The following is a 21,611-nucleotide window of genomic DNA, read 5'->3' as shown; positions in this document are numbered from 1 at the left end:
TAAAATTACAAGAAGTGAATTGAGGTGAGGATTGATAAGGACGAAAGGTGAATCGCTGTCAAAAAAAAAGAGGACCAGAGGTGAATTGGTGAGCACTGTGAGTCGTTGATTGAGATCCAACGGTGGGGCGATGTGAGCACTCGGCAAGACAAATCGCTGCGCACGCACAAGTTAGATTTCTCGGAAGCTCGGCCTCTCCGGTCAAAGTCGTGTGTCGTGAGTCCTTAAAAAAAAAGTTGTGTGTCGTGAGAGTAGTTGACGCCCGCCCCTTCTTCTTTTCAGCTTCCAGGTCTCGGGAAACCACAAACCGAAAAGAAAGAAAGATTTTTGGAGGCATTTTTTTCAGCTTCTTGTAGTGCAAATCCAGAAACTGGTCTGGAACAGCTTTTCGGGCTTCTCAGCACCTCTAGTGAGACTGCCCTGAGGACGAACCGAAATTACACCTGAAATGCCACCGCCCAGAAATCACTCGAAAAAATAACCCAGACCTGTTCCCTGACCTCTGCCCCGCGACCGTCTCCTTTGCATCCCGCTAGGGTTGCGCAGGGCTCCCAGCTCTCCGGTGGCCACCGCCGCCACCCCTCTCTCCATCTTCTGCTGGCGGCCGGTGCTCCCACTCCATCTTCTCCATCCACCGCTGCCCGTCCCCATCTTACCGTCCGCCGCCGCGCCCATCGGACCGTCTGCTGTTGCCCCTCCCCACATCTCCCCGACAGCGGCCGCCATTGCCTGGTACTACGTCGACCGGCGCCTCCCTCACCCCTCCTCCGTTGACCTGCTGCCCCTTATATTTAGTTTATTTGTTCAGAGACCTTATATGTATTGACTCTCCTGTTATGGATTAATGAAGCATTGATCTAAAACAGAGAGAGCAAATGGTATACTTTCTCCATCTAAAAGATTGTATAGTCCCTACTCAAGGAGAAGGCTTAGTCCTCCATCAATTCATTTGATGGAACCACATCATCATTATTTTTAGCCCGAGACGTTCAATTTCTGTCGCTCGATTAGAAAAAAAAATGATCTTGTTTATGAGAAAAATTGAGCCTAAAAACATATAAGGCACAACTTATTCTAAAAAAAGATGTGTGACTACGAGCAAATAGAAGTCAAAACCGAAGAAATAAGTCATAGCCGTCAAAGCAACCCCCCTCCCCCCGCTCTAACGACATCGAAAAGCAAACAGATCCTTGCACCGGAAGAAGATAGACAGGTCTGGACTTCCTCGATGGTCGGAGCAAGAAAGAGGTTGCCCCCACAGAAACAGCTTGCACCTCAGCTAGCCAATGTTGCTCAAAGCCGTCATCCCTGGCCAAGTCCCCAGCAAGGCCCGTCGTTGCAAGCAAACTCCGCCGCCGAAATGAAATGAGGGCTCAGAGGTAACGCCTCAAACGAGGACACGACGTTCGAAGACGCCGCCGTTAAACGACTCGGACATCGGATCAAAGGTTTCGCTCCGAGGAACCTCGTTTACGAAGGATGGGATGTGACAGGGCAGCTCAATGACGCCTTCAAAAAGAAAACGATGTCTGATGACGCCATCGTTGCCGGCACCGACAACATTGGTGTGGGGTTTTCTCCCAGAGCTACCATATACCCACCACGGACAGGAGCGCACAGCTCCGCAGCGAGCCAGAGGGTCGGAGTCTATGTGCTGCTAGCTCAGCCATAATGTAACAACATTCTAAAAATCTCGACAATTTAATGTTCCACTTGTCATTGTTTTTTTTAGAAATTATGTAGCAACAAATGCTAGTACGAACATTATTCAAGTACAAACTCACAGGCCATTTCATTCCTAGATTTAGAGCATCTTCAGCAGGAGCTCCTAAAACAAGACCCCTAAACAGTCTTTAGGACTCTTCTCAAATTTTAGGGTAAAAAAAATACTAACATCTCCAACAGTGACCCCTAATTGACATCCCCTAAATTCTTTAGGACATATGGGACCCACTTGTCAAAGACTTGTCTTTTGTTTTTATTTTTTTCCCTTTCTTCCCCACGAGACGAACAAAGCAACGACCTACCTCTACTGTGGCCGTCAAGGGGACGCGCTCGGGGACAAGACTGCGTGGTGCACGGGACAACGGCGCATGGACGGGCTGGACGCCGGCGTGGGCAAAGGCTAGTGGAGGGGGGCGTCATGGCGGGGGAGGCCAGAGAGTCGAGGTGGAGGGGCGGCGCGGTCGTCGCGGCAGCGATGGGGCTGCGGAGGCCGAGCGCGCAGGCAGGAGGCAGCACGGTCGTGGGTGCGGAGCGCGCCGCGACGTGCGGGCCGCCGCCGGCGGCGACGTGCGGGGCGACGGAGGCAGTCGGCGCGGGGCGGCGGGGGCGGCCGGCGAGGCACGCGGTGCCGGTCGGCGTCTATCTGGACGGCGGCGGTGGCTGGATCTCCGGCGTGGGAAGCCGGAGCGCTGGATTATGGTACAAATTTTGTCGAATTTTAATATAACAACCCATTAACAGTAGAACAATTGCATAGAAATGGTACAGGCAGAAGACTCAAAATTGCATAGAAATCGCCACTAAACTCTAAATCAAAATTGCATCCCGGTGCGAAGGTCGGCCATCCTGCCCCTCCATCTTCTAGTGGAGGGTCTCCGGCGGTGCCGACTCAGGGTGTGCAAAACCAAACCTATACCGGAAAACCAAACCTGGCAGAACCGAACTGAAATTTCGGTTTTTCCGATTTTTCGATGCCTGTTCTAAGAATGCGAAACCGTTTGGCATACGGTTTTTTCTGTTAACCGGGTAACGAAAATAGAAAAACCGTTGGGCTAACCGAAAATAGGGGCGAACAACGGAGCAGAACAGGATTCTAGCCCCGAACTCTCGGAAGAGGGTAAGCGGCAGCCTGATAGCCAGTTGCGCTGAGAACATTTGGTGTTTGTTACTGGAAACAGTATAGTTAACCTATGTACAACATTAGGCCCGTGGGCTTGCCAACTTGGGCCTGCTCTCTGGCCTGGAACTTTGGAGCTGGGCACTGCGTTGGGTTTTGATTTTTCGAATGCCAGGTAACGGGAGATCATCGATCGGTCGAGTGTGGGTGTGTGTTGTGCTTGTGTTTGTGTGGCCTCGCATGGTATGAGAAACATTTCGTTTGGCAAGTCACTCCTGGGGCGTGAAGAAGAAAAGGAATATATTTTTAAGACGTGGTGTTTATTTTGTGTGTGTATTAAACAATCAAATGTTTGGTTATCTTTTTATAGACTAAATTGAACATTGAAACATGTGTACTCCGTAAAAAGAATTATGTGTTGCAAATTCGGGTCAACTTTGGTTAATTTGGTTATAACCGAAACCGAACCGAAACCAAATAGTTATAACCGAAACCGAACCGTAGTTTTATACGTATCCGTATTAACCGAAGTATACTAACCATATTAACCGGAAAACTGTATAAACCGAACCGAAAACCCGAACGCATACCTCTGAGTGCCGACGGCTGAGCAGCCCCGTTTTTACTGCGCGTGTCGATATGAGTGCACGGATGGGTGAACGGAGGTGGGGACAAGCCAGTGTCCGGATCTAACCACCAGCGGGTTTTCAGGTGCCGGGGAAAACCGAACCGGCCTCGATCATGGCGGACGTCTTTGGATCGGTACTTCTCTAATAGTTCATGTAACTGGACCAATGAGCGCTGGATTTATTTTGCCGAATATTTAGCTATTTTTCAAAAAGAAAAAGGAAATGCCAGTCAGGTGGCATTCCTTCAAGGCTTCAACAAAAAAGAAAAGGGTTTTATCAATTGAAGGAAGCGGTCTTGGCTGGTCCACCACGGGTCTGGCTGCCTCTCCCTCTCCCTCCCTCCCTTTTTCCACGGCTACTCGTTTGAACCCATAGCCCCTCAATCCAGCTGGCTGGCGGTTGCAAAATAGATTCGCCCCAAATCCCAATCCTTCCACCGCGCTCAAATCTCAATCATGGCGCGCCGTCCCCTCCGCCGCCGCAACTGGCCTCGCCTCGGTACCCTATCCGCCACCCGAGCGTTCGTTGCCGAGAACGCTGGCCAGCGAGGGCTCTGCGTGCGCGCCGCGGCTGCGGACGGGCTTGCCAGCGCGAGCGAGATGGCGATGCTGCTCGGTGGTTGCCGAGCGGGGTTGCAATGGACCATCGACAACTTGAAGCCGCTGAAGGCTGCGAGGGCACTCCACGGTCGGCTCATGGTGGCCGATGAGCTCCTCCGCTCCGTCCGCGACCGCCTCAACGACGGCCCTGTCCATGTCGTCCTCCTGGACAACGAGGACGCTGCGCGCCTGCACGACCTCAGGCACGCGATCCGCAAGACTACCTGCCGCCCCGCCAGGAAGGGCGCCAAGTCGGCTGCGAACCGGCTTCACAAGGTGTCCAAGGCGATCAGATCGTTCGAGACGTGGTTCGAGAATTGGAGGGGCGCGTTCCTGTGGTGGCGCAGCCGCTACTTTGCTGGTCTCCGACGCGGTATGATGGTGCGGAATCTACAGGCCGCATGGCTTCGTGTCCTAAGGAAGACGAAGGCCAAGGTACTGCGCAAGATCAGGCGCTTGCTCCGTTTCATCCGAGAGTTAGTCGCTCGTCCTTTAGTTTTCCCGCACTACTGATGCACGTAGTCAGATATCGATTTCGGTAGATGTGGGTGAGATCCACACGGATTAGTTCTATGGTAGTTGTCTTGCGCGATGGACAGTTATAGAGAAACATAACCGAGGCTCTGTTGGTTCGGAATCATGAAGTGAACACTAATTCTTACGATTGTTCAAAATACAGGGTGTAGGAGGTAGTTATATTCAAATTCTGCAGGATACTACTTTGGATCTGCATCCACTTTACCTCTTGTATATGAGAAAATTTTCGTCAATATCTGCTCATTAGTTCGGCACATTCCAAATTGTATCCCTGTTAGGGCTAGTGGTTCAGATTTCAGAAATTTTATGATCTTTGTGAGAATATTCTGGAAACTTTTCTGAAGAAGTCATGTGCATAGTTTGGAACTCGTTATCTTTGCAGATATTGCTATGCTCTGATCAGTTTGACTAGCTTTTGTTCTGTGTATAATTTACAGACTTTTGTTTGGTGCGACAAATATCAATTCCTGTTCATTTATTCAAATTTGATTAGTTTCGTCTTAGATTTCTAGTAGTGTGCAAAATTGATTAGCATACCAAAGACCATACGGGTGTGCTTGACAGAGAGGAGCAGGAGGGATGATTAAGTGTAAAAGGTGTCAATACTGGTGGACTTCGCTTGAGGGTTTTTTGTTTACCACAAGTTTTTTGCTGTCAATATAGAGATGATGCCTAGCTTTTGTTCTGTTTATAATTCACACACTTTTGCTGCTCATTTAGCTGTTGTGGACATAAATGATTGCAAGAAGAATGACCAAGTGGTGTGAGCTATGTCGAGTGGTCTGATCAGTAGAGGTGCAAGAGTTTGCAAGCTATTGCACCTTTCTTGGTCAATACATCTGGACTGTGTTCTTAATGATTGGGTCATGTGCGCTTTGTCGTGGTTTAGGATTGTTTCTTATTCATCCGGCCAATTATTAGGAGTTTTAGTGGATTTGTTTTTTCGGGAACTATGTTATTATGCTGCTAATAAGTATATGGAAGTTTTAAAACCTTTGTGTTGTCTTCTTTTCTTTTGTACACCGAGGCTTTTCATTTTATTTTCTTCGGCTGTGATGACTTGCTGGCCGAAGAGGCAAGCGAGGTGGAAAAAACTTTCTGCCATAACTTCATGGCGTTGTCGTCTGCATAGTGTGTTTCTCAGGGATGTTTCCTACGTTTGTATATATAATCGTGTGTTTCTTAATTTCAGTCAGGTTCGCTGTTCTGTATATTCTACAATTTTTGTTTTTATTCCTTAAGTGAGGCAGCATTGCTTATTGGTGTGCTGTCTGTTGTTGCTGTGGTCGTGTGTCAAAAAAAGTTCTCCTACGGTAGGATGTTCGGAGTGTAACAAAGCCAAATTGTGTGATATTCAAGATTAGGTCAGCATATATCGATAATAATAGTTCCGCATAATTGGCACAAACTAACAACCCGGCAGCAGGAAAGCATCTCCGATCATGAAGGTAGAGTGGTGCGAGAAGCTGGATCGAAAGAGTTTCTCGAAGCTGGACTGTTTCCGAACACGTCCTGAACCACAGCATAAAAGCAGTCATTGCTTTTCCTGTCACAGAAAACACAAAACAATTATTCTACATTGAAAATGTTCCTTTAGTGTCAACTATACCTAGAGATCTGGCACCCATGGAGCTTGGCTCATGCTGAGTTACAGACTCGCATAAAAAGACGCACACAAAAAGAGCAGCATAAGGATCCACACTGTCCAGGCAACAATAAAAGAAGTTTCTACATACACACTTTTACGGTAATAGCCAAGACAAATCCATGGACGATCCGGTGCCTTTGCAAAAAACCTCTTCTGAGCATCAGGGTTGGGCGCTTGGTGCCTACGGAAGATGGCCTACCCCCATGAGAACACAAGGTGTTGGAATATAATCTAAAAAACTGGAAGAAGCTAATACTATCGAAAAAGTCGGGAAACGTAACTTGCTGGCATCTGTTTCTAGCTGCTAAACTCAGAACACTCAAAACCCTTGATGCCTTTCTTGAAAGCCCAATGTCCCTGCCGTCTTGATCAAGACGGAAGAAGGTTCATATACGGATACCACTAACATTTTCTACACGTAAGCTGAATAAGCAAATATGTCATCTTGTAAAGGTACCAATGATAATAATCTAGTCCAAGGCTAAGACATTCAGTTTAATTAATCTAGGAGTTTAGCAATAAATCAACCATTATAAACAAGCATCCACACACATAGAAAAATCGAGCAATGCATAACTTTGTTCAGATTAGATCTGGAAATGCATAATCGGGTGAGTCACAGGAATAAGATTAACTCCAATATTCTATCGGCGATGAATATCAAACAATTTGCATAGGTCCCAAGACAAAGTCTTGGAAAGAGAAAAGCACCTAAATGATGACCCAAGAAATCTATGTTGCTAGAATCTATAGAAAGAATGTAACCGCTTGACGTTTCAGAAACATGCTTTTTTTTAGGCGTTTCAGAAACCTGCTTCACATGTACAGTAAGTACTGCTATCCTTTTTCTAGACTTCACATAATAACCCCATTATAGTGTTGCCTCCAGTGCCGAATCTATACAGACTCAGAACTAGCAGTTTGTACTTACTAGTTAAGTGCCTGTGCGTTGCAACGGAGTCATAAACATTCTATCACTTAATAAAAAGACATGAAAAGATTAACACGTACTCATTATATCAGATAACAAGACATTGCTCTTTGGGTGTACATATTCCAAGCCTTGTCAAAAGGTGGGAAGAGAACAAATAATATATCGACACGTGAAACATAGCAATAGCAATGGACTGTCCCGAAGCAATGCCGAGAAGGTAATATGAAACATATGCTACATATTTGATGACAATCCCCGAGTAACTCATGTATATGCTACATATTTTGCAAAATTCAGAACTTGCAGTGCAGCCTCAACATCAGTTCTGAGAACCTGCAACAAGATACAGGTAATGCCATTAGCTTTTCTCAAGGAAAAATGTTCTGCATCTGTTATCCTTCAAAACAATGAGTACAACTATTTCCAAAAAAAGACTTAATAGTAGCATGATTTCTTGGTCTTCTTTCACAAAAAAGGGGGCATGCTTAAGTAATTGAAACTTTAGCTCATCTAGATAGGTCTTGTTACAGGTAACTTGTTTTGGTAATTGGATTAAATAAAAAATGTAATATGGAGAAAAGTACCTCATACCTCATACCCTGTGGCTTGGAGTGAGAAATTGATTTTAATCTGTCCAGGATAAATGTTGCTTCTAAAACTAAATTAATTTTCGCCGCAAAAGAGCAATTCGTTTGGCGATATTCTGCCTCATTCTGCCGGTAGCTTTTGCTACTGCTGCGTCGGGGTGTACCTCATTGACAAGAACTATACGCAAAGAAAAGAATAGAAACTTCACCTGTGTGACACCCTAGGCAACACTTAACAACACATTGAAATGCTCATGCGTTGCAAAGGAAAAGGAAAAAAAGCTGCACAAAGAAAGACATTGATAAGAAATTCTACTTCATGATATCAATTCACTCATGGCTTCAAACCAAGTCTTTAGTAGAAATTTTTCAAAATTTTGAATCAAGTGGAACCTTAGAGATCTCATTAACCAACAATATACATTACTGAACTTAGCTCATAAACAAATACTGAAAATGAACTCAGATTGTACTATCTCACATCACACTGACCCAATTGAATTGTTAGGATGTACATTATATTTTTTCTTGATTGCAGATTGCACTTAAAGAGAAAGTTATGCCATCTCCCATGTTGGTGGTGCCTTTATTTAAGCAGAGTTCGGATAGATTATCAGAAATAGTTAGATTTGTACACATAATGAAATGATCATTCTTTCGACCACGGGAAGAAAAAAGGTGCATACCTAGTTACTCCACTGTAAATGGACACACCTCTTGAAAAACCTCTGCTCTTCCTGCAAACCCATTCATGGATTGATAGGAGCAATTAGCATTGGTCGAATAACATTAACGTTAATTTAGTTGGTACAGATTGATCGATTGTCTAAAGAATGCAAAAGATTGGGGACTGACCTTCTGAGGGATCCAAAAACTCTGTCATGTGCTTCATCTCCTCTAGCTCCTTCTTGCAGTTATTTACCTGATTATTTGGGTCAGAGTATTGCTTACGTAGATAAACTGCATAGAGTAAATCAACACCAATCAATCAATCCGGAAGTAATGAATGAATGAAAAGAACAATGTCAATAAGAGAGTAAGCAACATTGAGGTGAAAAGATCAATATATAGCAAACAAATTTGAAGATGAGTATAAACTTAATAACAACCCCAGCAACGTGAGTCTCAATAAACCAACAATTCAGAATCCATGCCAGGTAGAGAACAAAACCAACTGTGACATACACAAATTGAATGACAATTGACGTTGGCAATTTTCTAATAATAAAGTATTGGTGAGCTGCCGCATCAGTCTGTGCAGCGGGCCACTGTAGAACTCCCCGCCGGCGGTGGCCCTGCCGGTCGGGGCGGCGAGCGCCATGGCGGTTGGATCCAGCAGAGGAAGCGCTCCGCGCCAACACAGATCGGGAAGACAGGAGGAAGGGATCGAGAGGGAGAGGGAGAGGAAGACCCAGACCGTGGTGGCGATGCCGGTCGGGGGCAGCGAGCTCTGTGGCATTGCAGGCGAATCCGGCAGGCGACCGAGGTAATAGTCTTCCCTGGCCATGTAGATTGGAGAGCCGGGGAACCCTAGCGGGTGGTCGGGTCGCCGGAGCACGCGAGGACAAAGGGCGGTCGGGTCGCCGGAGCACACGAGGACAGAGGGCGGGCGGCGGCTGAGATGGGGAACGATGGCGGAGGCGAGGAAGGGTGGCGGTGGCGGAGGCGGGCGCGGGTGGCTATCGAGGGGATCCGGATTTTTCTCCTTTTGGTTTCGTGGGGGGGCGGAGCAGAATCTGCTTCTTCTTTTTTGTTGCGTGGTTTCCTCGTCGCGGGTTGCGTGGGATTGGTTTTTTTACGCGGGCAGGGGTGAGGTGACGTACGAGGCACGGACACAGGAAAGCATCAATTAGGATTGAAAGGCTTTAGTAGCCATTATATTCGAAAAACTAGAGCTTTAAACTCCATGCGAAAAATCTGCATGGTGTCCAACCTCAAGGTGCCATTTGTTTGAGAATCAAAACAGAAAGGGCAAGGGACCGTCACACTCCCTGGTCTTATGCGGTGCTCACTTCCGACAGCCCAAAATAGGAAAGCTTTCTGTTCCACGTCTGACACGTCCACGTGAGGAGGCCACGGTCCGTTCGTCCGTTCCCTCCGCGGCTCCGAGTAAAAGAGCTCACGCAGTCACCCCTCATCTCCCATCTCGTTCCCTGTACGTGACCCTACGGCAGCAATCACCATTGTAATAAAAAATGTGAAAAACAGGAGTACGAAGTATAACAGGCGGACCCAGGTGGAGACCTGTGGGGGCCCCCACTCGATTTTTTTTGGCCCATTTATATTTGGCGCATATACAGGAAGCATGCCCCCACTCAGCCCACAGAACTGATCCCACTTGGCTCATTTTGCACCATTTGCCCCCTCTCAATTTATTTTCTGGGTCCGCCCTATAACTCATATGATATTTACAATATATATCAGATTTAAATTGAGAAGAGAACTAAACAATATGTGTGTTAGAAAATTTGTTGTTGGCTTCAAAATAATTCTGTAAATCCAAGAAAGTACTGAGAACAAAATTGCATCCACTGGTCTATATAGACAAAGAAAAATCTTCCACTTGGAAGGGAAAAAGGCTTGTCCTGCCAACTCTTTGACCAATGAGGAACATATTCCACTAACCCAAGAAGAACAGAAATTTGTTCTCTTCATTGAAGTAACCTCAATGGATGCAAACCCCCCTCCCATCCACCCTGTTAACAAAATAAGAACAATAGAAAATTAGAGCAGCAACTGGCAGGATGTAGAATATTGGGAAAAAATTGCAACCATTCGAAAGCAACACTAGTAGGGAAGAAACTTGTTGTCTAACTTCAAGGTAAAGTGCCTAAGATGGATGGAATTTGTTTTGTCATGTACAGACATGTGTCTGAGTTTCGGCCAGATTGGTTCTACCTTAACTATTTTTTGTGCAAACTGAGGGTATACAAGATGAAGGTTACTCCTATCCAGTGGAAATTACTGAATAATGTACTAAAAAAACTCACAACTATGGCAGAGAATTACTTTGCAGGGAGAGCAATGGTACATGCTACGTGTATCATCATACCTAATTAGGAACCACAAACTAAAGCCTATAGAAATTCTGTACACACAAATAACCTATGAATAGGTTTAGCTTTAATGAATGACATGACCGAATGCATACTACCCAGAAACTTGCTTTGTGGTAAAGGAAAACTACATCGTTGGAGTAACATATCAACGTCCTCCAAAACTTGATCAACCCACTTCACATTGGCATCTAGATACAGACATGACCCAAGCTTGAGCTGAACCAAAAACGTAGCATTAAAAAACTTCAGGAACAAGGGAAAATTCGTACACAACAACCTAATATAGTTCACAGCAGCATAAACAGAGAACCTAGTTACACCTAGTACCTTTTAACATTGCATCTCACCTCACATAATATGGGAGAGATGAGATCTGACGGTAGACAGATCCATGCTATATAGGACCATGAAGAAGTTCATTTAGGATGAGAAGGGCAGCACCATGGATTTGACGGTTCCTTTGTCATTTCTAAAAAAATGTTGATGGTGTTTGAGCATGCAATATATACTTGGTGCTGAAGTACTGATAATACCTGTCAGCATCATCATAATTCATAGTTAAATCTAAAACTGTTAGAAGTACTTAAGTTAGTTTCTTACATCCTGTGATAATATAGTCCATCATAACGCTAATATAATTTATAGTTACATCTAGTGCAATACATCCAGTAGTGATGACCAAACCCATTTGCTAAACCTAACCACTTGGCAAAGTATAATTTTCATCTAAGACCATTGCACTAACTCTCTAGTAGATGCAGAGTTATTCATAATTGTGCTTGCAAAAGTAACTTCTATTGGACAAGACGACTAAAGGAGTAGTTAGTTCCCGACAAGCACATAATTACATCTAGATCTAGCAGCCGAAAGTAACTATGTGTAAGGAAGTAACTAAATCAATTGGCTTAAAATTTTGTCACAAGTACAAATCATACTTGTAAGTCAAAACCTCACAGGAGTTACAACCAAGTAAGTTAAGCATGCCATTTCAGATCCAACAAAAATAGTACTCCCTCCGATCCTAAATTGTTGTCATAATATTACATGTATCTAGACGTTTTTTAAGAATAGATACATTCGTATTTGAGCAAATTTGAGTTAAGAATTTAGGATCAGAGGGAGTAGCTCATATCCAAAACAAAAGAAACAATTCAGACCTTATGACCATGCTGCTCCATATATAGCAACCCCAGTTAGACCCCATTTCATTGGTACTTACATAACTACATCTAAAAAATCATGAAAGTAACTCTTAAGATTAAAACAACATCTAGTGAACTCATGAAAGTAACTCTTAAGATAAAAACTACATCTAGAAAACTCATAAAAGTAATCGGCATGTGTTGAAACTACATCCAGTGAAACCTAAAAGTAACTCTTAACCTGGAATTTACATCCGAGGAAATAAGATGATCTCTTTATGGAAGAAATTCTTAACTCAAAGTTGTCACTACGGGTAGAGGACCAGAGCACGGCGTCGATGCTGCCGGAGGCATCAAGCAGCGTCTGGCTTGGCTCGGGAACGAAGGGTGCTAGCCGGTGAACCCGTTGGGCCGTTGGGGGGAGACGTCCAGCACCTCGATCGTCGGGAAGAAAGACTCGTCAGTGCCGGAGCTCGCGGGGACGGACTCGCCAGAGAGCGAGCTGGCACTCAAGTCGAGCACCCAAAGCGCCGGGCACAGGACAAGAATCGTCCTGGGGGCTTGGCCACCTTGCAGAGATGCAGCAGCTCGTCGCCGCTGTCGCAGGGTCGACGACGATGGTGGATCTCACAGAGGAGAGCGGCGGCCTAGGTTCACGAAGGGAGGCGGCCGCGGCTCACCCAGAGGAGTGAGGCGGCCTCAGTTCGCGGTGGGGGCTCTCACGGAGGAGGGTGCGGCCTTGGTTCGCGGAGGAGGTAGGTGGCGGCGACGGCTCACGAGGAGGAGGGAGTTGGCTGCGGAGGCAGAGGTCCATGTAGGAGAAAATCCAGAACGGAAGAGATAAGGAGGTGGGAGAGAGAAGGACGGAAGGAAAAATCAGAACGGACAAAAATTGGGAAGAGTAAATGCTCAGGGAGAGCAACAACCCCACGATTTGATCGGACGGAGCTCACGGTGCGCACCGCGCGTGACAAGCGAGTGCGCGGTCACAAATAAGATTCGTGGTCAAAATCATCCAACAAAACTGCAGATTTGGCGAGCCTCTGGAATAACTAGTGAATTACAACTTTATTGTACTGCAATTGGTGCATTGATTTTTGCATCTAATTAGATATAGTTAATCAAATTTTGTCTGAATGATTTCTTACCTTCCTTTCCTCCCTTTCTTCATATGAGTTGCCTGTTGCCGATTTAGGCTTGAGAGCAATCTGAAGCAAAAAAACTGGAAGAGGAAAGGCTGCCAGGTTCGTCGAGAAAAAGAAAAAAAAGAAGAAGATGAAAGTCTCAAATTCCACATAGGGGGGATAGATTTATTTCTTTCGAAACTCTTGTTTCGAAGGGTACAAGAGGGAAGTAGCAAGCGAATGTAAGTTTGATGCACAATTTTTTTTGAGCGAAGTCGGAAGGGGAGGGCCCTACCTAATTTTTATAAAAATGGAACGAAGGAGTTCCAAGCAGTACAAGTCCCAGGAGGGATTACAGGAGGGCTGTGAACAACCAAATCTTATAAGTACCACAAGCTTGTAGGAAAAGAAAAGAAGAACAAGAAGAAAAGAACTATGCAGGCCAATCTTCTATCCACTGACGAGCAGCCAACCTCTCTTTGCCTTTTAAACGATGAGACCATAGCTTCAATGTCTCTGAACATTGCCTCACAACGATAGACACAGGAATGTTGCTGTTGTGGAAGGGGGTCCACGCCCACCCTAAATCGACGCAAATTATTATGACTATAATAAATAAGCCCTAATGACCAGTGCTACACCTCGGCGCGCCACGTCTGTCCTCGTCATGCCCCGGCGTCCGGCTTCGTACAACACCACGTCTCGCATTGTCTCATTGCACCGCTACATATCGCATCATAGTAGTTAGTTCCCAGAGTGGCAGAGTTGTAATTAGATATAAGGCAAAAATGTACTTCTCCCCATCCCTAGGATTTCTTGGAATATTCTTGGATATATAAAGGAAAAGACACAATTGCCCTCAGCCAAGCATAAGGACTGAAGGCATGACCGTAAATTGCCTAGGGGCAATCTTGTAATTTTTCAACTTCCAAACTCTATAAATCGAAGGGCACCCCTCATATTTCAGGTGGGTGGCATTTGCTTGAGGTTGTGCATGCCTCTCCCCTTGTCATCCCAGGTCACAAGACTCCGACTCCATAAGTCGTTGAGTGGAGAAGCCTCCTGACCCACGTAGTCGTTCCGACTCTCGAAGTCGCTCGACATAAGACTCTGACTCCTGAAGTCGTCGAGTGGAGAAGCCTCCCAACCCACATAGTCGTTCCGACTCTCGAATCGCTCGACATAAGACTCTGACTCCTGAAGTCATCGAGTGGAGAAGTCTCGCGACCCACGTGGTCATTCCGACTCTCGAAGTCGCTCGACATAAGACTCCGACTCCTGAAGTCGTCGAGTGGAGAAGCCTCCCGACCCACCTAATCGTTCTGACTATCGAAGTCACGACGTAATACTAAAGGTTGTCAGAGTAGCCAAACTCAATGGAAGGTTGGGATCTTAATTATTAGAGAAACTCTCTTGTTGGGATCCTCTTCTCCTCTTGCATCTTCTTGTTGTGCAGGAGGCGACATGAAGGCCTTGGGGCGGTGGCGACGTCAAGACAACGCGGAGGCGATGACCGGGAGCACAAGACCGTGAGGGAGCAAAGGAGCCATGGACGCCAAAACCGTGAGGGAGCAAAGGAGCCATGGACGCGACAGGGGCCAAGATATTGGAGTGAAACTCGTTTCCCCGTATGCACACCTCGTTGAGCCAAGTGTCCAAACCAGTGTGCTACAAGTTTACTGTTCGGGTTTAACCCGCCAACAGTTGGCGCCGTCCGTAGGTATCAGCACAATAAGCTATGTCATGAAATAGTAACACTTCATATAAGTGGCTATGTCATGAAATAGTAACACTCCATATAAGTCTACCTTCAATGATACCTCACGAAAATAGCATGCGAGCAGGGCATCCTCGTCGACGATCGACGAGCAAGAAAATCCTTTGAAGAGGACTTCTACCACACTTCACCGAATTAGTAACGAAGACATCACGCGGTGACAACCAAGTCCTCTATGCACGTCGAAGATGCCACGTCTCCACGTCCCACATGTCGAGAAGCCATCCGGAAAGCGCCATATCGTGTCAACTCGGCTCGTCTTCGCGGTGGTTGTAGAAACTCCATGGTGACCTCCCGTGTCGAGAAGCAACCAGGCCGCGTGCGCCGAGCCGCCAAGGGAACTCCACGAAGGTATCCCATGTCGTGAAGTATCACACCGACGCGCTTGTCGAAGATACTCGACGGCGAGGTCGAGAAACAACCCATCCGATGCGGAGAAACTTCAACGTGTCCGCGAACACCAAAGCCATCTCGCAGCAGGGTCGACGCAAGGGGCTCGTGCTGAAAGGGAAGCAGTACCGGCAGCAACACCGTCAAAATTAATAGACAATGCTGCCATGGTTAAACGCGCACAAAATATGGAAGGGTTCACGGTGTAAATAAATATACAAGTATACACCCACTTTGTACGTACAAACAAGCCAGACGTGATATCTTCTTGCAGCACACAAACAAGATCAGCCCACCACGTGATAGCATCGATCAGTGGCTGCCTAATGCACAGTAAAGACCATCCATACGTCAGGATCCCCTGCCACGGCAGTCCGCAGTGCCACATCGGTGGCAGCTAGCTCCAACTGTTGGAGCGACCCACACACGAAGGCGCGTCTACAGCTTCTCCACAAATGGACGTCCTCGACGCTGTATAACTTGCAGCCTGTCTTGGTGGCGGCCTTCACGAGCTGAGCTCTCCTCAACCAGAGCGGAAGGTCCTGCGTCTCCGTGCTACCATCCGCATGCACAGTCCAATGTCGCACATCGCCATCCCAACGCTCAAGAGTCCGTCTAGCCTGCGCTCCTTGCCAGGCAACCGCGCGCCCGAGCCCCTCCGAGCCTCCCCGCGCCGCCGCGCCTGGACCGGCGCCGTTCCACGCCGGGGCGTCGCTAGAGTTCGTCTCGCCGCGCGTCCGAGCATCTCCGAGTCTCCCCCGCGCCGCCGCGCCTGGCCCATCAGCATCCCGTGCCGAGGCGTCTTCTAAGCCGGAGCTCGTCCCGCCGCGCACCACTGTGCCTCTTCAAGCTTCTACGCCGACCCGAACTACCTCCAGCGCTGCACCCGCCCTCGGGGGCTCCGCCTTGCAGGTTGTCGCGCCCTGGCCCGTCTCTCCCTGCTACTGCACCTTTGTCATTCTCCTTCCCCATCTCAGGCACCACCTCGCTTGCTCGCGGAGCCTCAACTCCCGGCCGCTGCAGCCCCACGCGGCTGCTCCCCGGCCGTCGCGACGCATGCCTCCACCACCAATTTGTCCGCTCCCACCTTGCCTCACAGACCGCCTGCTGATTTCCTGCACCCCGCGTTGCCGCACGGCCAAGCCCGACCTCCAGTACAGGAGGAGAGAGCTTGGGGGCCAGAAACGGGGGAGGAAGCAGAGTAGGGAGTGAAGAGAGGATAAAGCTCAGGGGCAGAAGATCAGAAGGAAGCAGAGTAGGAAGGAGCAGGTGGGTGGATAGGATCAGCAGCTGGCCGGATCAATCAGTTGAGGCAGGTAAAAAAAAAAGATGATAATGCTACAGATTTGGTCAATGGGTTGGCACTAGATGCGTTTTTCTCCATAGGGTCCCGCGTCGACTTCCACACTTCAATGACAATGAAGCAACTGTCGTAACCCTCGCTAGGGGTTCAATACCCTTGGGACGAACAACAAGCTCAAGACGGCACACCTGACGAGCCGCCATTCGACTGCGGCGAGGAAGCGTTTGGCATCAAATCGCAAGGGGTTCAACACCCCGTTAGCCTTAAGCTCGCAACATCCGTCAACGTCATGCGTGAAGCTCAACAACAAAAAGCAATTGGTGCAAGCGCGCTAAGAGTTCAACACCCGTGGCCGCACTCTGAGCTAACGGTGTCACTTATGCGCACCATCGATCGGCTGCAATGACGAGTCAATCAACAAAACTCACAGAGGGTTCAACACCCCACATAATTTCTCCCGAGCCTCAGGAAGTAATGGGTTTAAGCTCGCAAGGGGTTCAACACCCCGAGCAACATTTTGAGCTTCTAATATTTATCTAGCCGCATTTTACTTTCTCATTATTTTAATATTTTTTGACATTACATTCACCTTTTTTGTCAACTTTGGTTTCGCACAAGGAACTACTTGAATCCTTTATGTTACGCCTTTTGCAGGATGCAATCTACTCAAAACACTTATTTATCGTGACAATGCTAAGTCAATAAAGTTCCGCCATGAACGGACCGGGCCTAGTTCACCGGGGCAACATGAGAAAGTAAGATAGGCATGAGAGGGCTCGGATTAGCTCCCCGAGACATCATGAGTCAGACATACCCCCGCCATGGACGGACCCGGTTTAGCTCACCGGGACGACATGAGCAGATAAGATAGCCATGAGAGGGCTCGGGTTAACTCCTGAGACATCATGTGCCAGACATACTCCTGCCATGGACGGACCCGGCCTAGCTCACTGGGATGACATGAGCAAATAAGATAGCCATGAGAGAGCTCGGGTTAACTCCCCGAGACATCATGTGCCAGACATACCCCGCTATGGACGGACCCGACCTCGCTCACCGGGACGACATGAGCAAATAAGATAGCCATGAGAGGGCTCGGGTTAACTCCTGAGACATCATGTGCCAGACATACTCCTGCCATGGACGGACTCGGTTTAGTTCACCGGGACGACATGAGCAAATAAGATAGCCATGAGAGGGCTCGGTTAACTCCCCGAGACATCATGTGCCAGATATACCCCACCATGGATGGACTCGGTCTAGCTCATCGGGACAGCATGAGCACATAAGATAGCCATGAGAGGGCTTGGGCTAACTACCCGAGACATCATGCGCCAGACAAAGCGCCGCCGTGGACGGACCCGGACTAGCTCCGCGGGACGACACGAGCCGAACGACATCCATGCATATATCTGATCTTGCTCCTCGAAACATCAAGAAGAAGAGAACAACACGTCACACAAAGCTGACAATGCGAACTCATGTTCTTTGATAAAAATAATAATAAAGGAGGGTACAAAACTTTCACATGCAAGATGAACACCTACCGATCTTGAATATCACTCGATGGCTAACTTTTTTTTGTTGGGAAGCAAGGTACTACATACCACTGCACCATGAGAACGTCACCATCACCCGAACGGTGAAGTAATATTGAAGCAAATGCCACGAAGGGCAAAGCTCCATAATACACCCCCAGGACTCATGACGGCATCAATGAGACAAAGAAGAATCTTCACCATCACGAGAGAGCCATGATTCCAAGGCATTGTCTAGGAGAAGCAAATAAGTTTCCATCACTGCACGTGAGCAGTGACTACATGATGATGTAAAGAAAAAGAAGAACCTCCATAACCACGTGGGGACAACGACTCCACAGTCATGTCAAAGAAGGAGGCAGCGGTCCTCCATAACCGCATAAGAGCCGGCCACGACTCTGCGATCATCAAAGAAGGAGGCAAAGGACCTCCATAACCGCGTGGGAGTCACCACACTCTGCGGTCATGTCGAGAAGGAGGCAAAGGACCTCCATAATCGCGTGGGAGCTACGACTCCGCAGTCACGTCATAGACGCCTAACTACGACCATAGTTGCTTGCGAGCTAGGACTCCACGACTATGTCTAGATGACGTTGAATAAAATCCATATCCAAAAACAGCCACAACCCCATGGCAACATCGACGAAACAATACAATGAAAAGCTTAGTCATTACAAGCAAGCTGAAATCCCGTGGCCGCATGAAAAAGAAGGAACAAAAACTCTCTTTCATGGTGTGTGTGACAACGCTCAACTCCAAGGTTGGGAGGACAATGGAGATCGAACCCACATGGAAACACGCAAGTAAAAATAGTTGGGTCATCCAGACATGGAAGCTGGGTTACCACCGCCATGTGTAGTTCACGACTTCACCACCAATTCAAGATGAAAAACTCATCAACAATGCTTTGACCCATGTAGCTGTGGAGGACAAATTTCCACCACCGTATCATATTCGAAACACCATATACGCATAAAAAAATCTACAACACACGTGAAGAACCATCAAGGAACATTCTAGATGAAACACGCAGTCCAAAAGTACACAACAGAATCAAGAAAAACAACAAATCTCCATGATGATGAGAGAAAGAAGTAACGTAGCATCGATCCGGGTAACGTATCAACCCCCTCAGATAGATGCGTCGATCCGGACGGGCGCTCCTCGACCACCCGGACGATGAGGGGCTACTGTTATGGAAGGGGGTCTACGCCCACCATAAATCGACACACATTATTATGACTATAATAAATAAGCCCTAATGACCAGTGCTACACCTCGGTGTGCCACGATCTGGCCTCATCATGCCCCGCCGCTCAGCTTCGTACGACACCACGTCTTGCATTGTCTCATTGCACCGCTACATACCACATCATAGTAGTTAGTTCCCAGAGTGGTAGAGTTGTAATTAGATATAAGGCAAAAATGTACTTCTCCCCATCCCTAGGATTTCTTGGAATATTCCTAGATATATAAAGGAAAAGACACAATTGCCCTCAGCCAATCATAAGGACTGAGGGCATGACCGTAAATTGCCTAGGGGCAATCTTGTAATTTCTCAACTTCCAAACTCTATAAATAGAAGGGAACCCCCTCATATTTGAGGTGGGTGGCATTTGTTTGAGATTGTGCATGCCTCTCCCCTTGTCATCCCAGGTCACAAGAGTCCGACTCCAGAAGTCGTTGAGTGGAGAAGCCTCCTGACCCACGTAGTCGTTCCGACTCTCGAAGTCGCTCGACATAAGACTCTGACTCCTGAAGTCCTCGAGTGGAGAAGCCTCGCGACCCACGTGGTCATTCCGACTCTCGAAGTCGCCCGACATAAGACTCTGACTCCTGAAGTCGTCGAGTGGAGAAACCTCCCGACCCACGTCGTTGTTCCGACTACCGAAGTCGCTCGACATAAAACTCCGACTCCTGAAGTCATCGAGTGGAGAAGCCTCCCGACCCACCTAATCGTTCCGACTATCGAAGTCACGACGTAATACTAAAGGTTGTCAGAGTAGCCAAACTCAATAGAAGGTTGGGATCTTAATTATTAGAGAAACTCTCTTGTTGGGAGCTCTTCTCCTCTTGCATCTTCTTGTTGTGCAGGAGGCGACATGAAGGCCTCGGGACGGTGGCGACGTCAAGACAACGCGGAGGCGATGACCGGGAGCACAAGACCGTGAGGGAGCAAAGGAGCCATGGACGCGAAGGGGGCCAAGATATTGGAGTGAAGCTCGTTTCCCCGTATGCACACCTCGTTGAGCCAAGTGTCCAAACCAGGGTGCTACAAGTTTACTGTTCGGGCTTAACCCGTCAACAGTTGTGATCATCAAAAACTTTGTGATTCCGCGCAAGCCAAATATTCCAAAGAATAGTAGCAACAACAGTCTCCCAAGCAGCCATCTTGTCAGGAGAGCAAGTGTTTTGTTGAGAGTAAAAAGATCATCGATCTGCTCCGCACCCACGGTGATAGGGTAAAGGTGGCCCGATCTTTCGATGAGAAGATAGCTATCGATTTGGGTGGAGGTCGACGTTGACGATCCGACTACAAACGTGCAAGACGTTGCGCCTTAGCGATTGCTACACCAACTTCCAAGGTTATTGACCACGCCGGAGCTAGATCAACCTGATCTCGAAGGATCAATTCCTGCAAGCAATCGAAAGAACCAGCAAGAATGATAGATGCAATCAAGATATTGCGAATATGGACGAAGCTTTATAGATGGGATTCTGCAAGCGCGTAGTACAGAAGGTCGATTTGACACTTGTGCCTATGGCAAAGATTAGCAATGGCTAAGTCTTAAACTAAACAAAATCCGAGTCTAAACGATGACCTAGAAGGGGTATATATAGAGGGGTATGCGTCCAGCCTTGGAGAGAAGGCCGAACCCTCTATGGGTCGGTGTACATGGGCCTGGCCCAACTTAAGGTGGCGCAGCACCATAGCTACATGTGGACGAAAACATGAAGTGGGAAACTCTATATTTCGCCCACGTCTTCATCTCTCCTTATGGTGGCTTCAAAGTTCTGAAATCTTCCGTTGCGGCATCATCTTCAATCCTCACACACTTGCTGCCATCATCTCCATGCGTGATCATGCTCCATTGTTTGTCCCTCTCAGCCATGCTAGGTCCATCATTCCTAAGTGTAACAAACACATCTGATTTAGGCAACATCATATTCTCATGTATGTGAGGAATCGTTCCAAGAAACGAAAGTATCTGATAATTAAGTTGGCGTGCACGAGCTCTTGTGAGAGGTTCTTCTATTGTGGCTGTAGGTGCAGCGGTTGTATCAACATGTGGGATGTCCTCATATCACAGTATTAATCCCCAACAATTGAAAGATTAAGATAGAACGTGGACAGACCAAGCCCAGATGAGTCGGAGATTCACTTGCCTTGCAGCCAAAAGGACATTAATTCATCAGTGGCAATAATCTGCTGTCTCCTAAGCACCGTTCTCACTTTAATCCTCCCTTTTATCCATAGCCAGGCAAAAACCTTTTGTTTGTT

At 47.3% G+C, this 21,611-nt stretch overlaps 2 long non-coding RNA genes across 3 annotated transcripts; both read right to left on the bottom strand.

The window, feature by feature from the left end:
- Window positions 1–7,247: 7,247 nt before the first annotated feature.
- LOC104582819 lies at window positions 7,248–9,550 on the bottom strand. 2 transcript variants are annotated; one of them, XR_002963924.1, is made up of 3 exons: window positions 9,194–9,550; window positions 8,632–8,736; window positions 7,248–8,513 (listed from the first exon to the last, which is right to left on the bottom strand). It is a non-coding gene; the product is annotated as an uncharacterized LOC104582819 (long non-coding RNA). The 2 variants fall into 2 exon arrangements; XR_001405811.2 differs by having other exon boundaries at window positions 8,632–9,548.
- Window positions 9,551–14,705: 5,155 nt separating this feature from the next.
- Window positions 14,706–17,110, bottom strand: LOC104582818. Its single transcript, XR_730846.3, has 2 exons — window positions 15,502–17,110; window positions 14,706–15,379 (listed from the first exon to the last, which is right to left on the bottom strand). It is a non-coding gene; the product is annotated as an uncharacterized LOC104582818 (long non-coding RNA).
- Between the last annotated feature and the right edge of the window lie 4,501 nt (window positions 17,111–21,611).

The sequence above is a fragment of the Brachypodium distachyon genome, chromosome 2, assembly GCF_000005505.3.
Source record: "Brachypodium distachyon strain Bd21 chromosome 2, Brachypodium_distachyon_v3.0, whole genome shotgun sequence".
Classification (NCBI taxonomy): Eukaryota; Viridiplantae; Streptophyta; class Magnoliopsida; order Poales; family Poaceae; genus Brachypodium; species Brachypodium distachyon.
The sequence above is the reverse complement of the archived record's forward strand: the minus strand, read 5'-3'. Positions and strand labels throughout refer to the sequence as shown.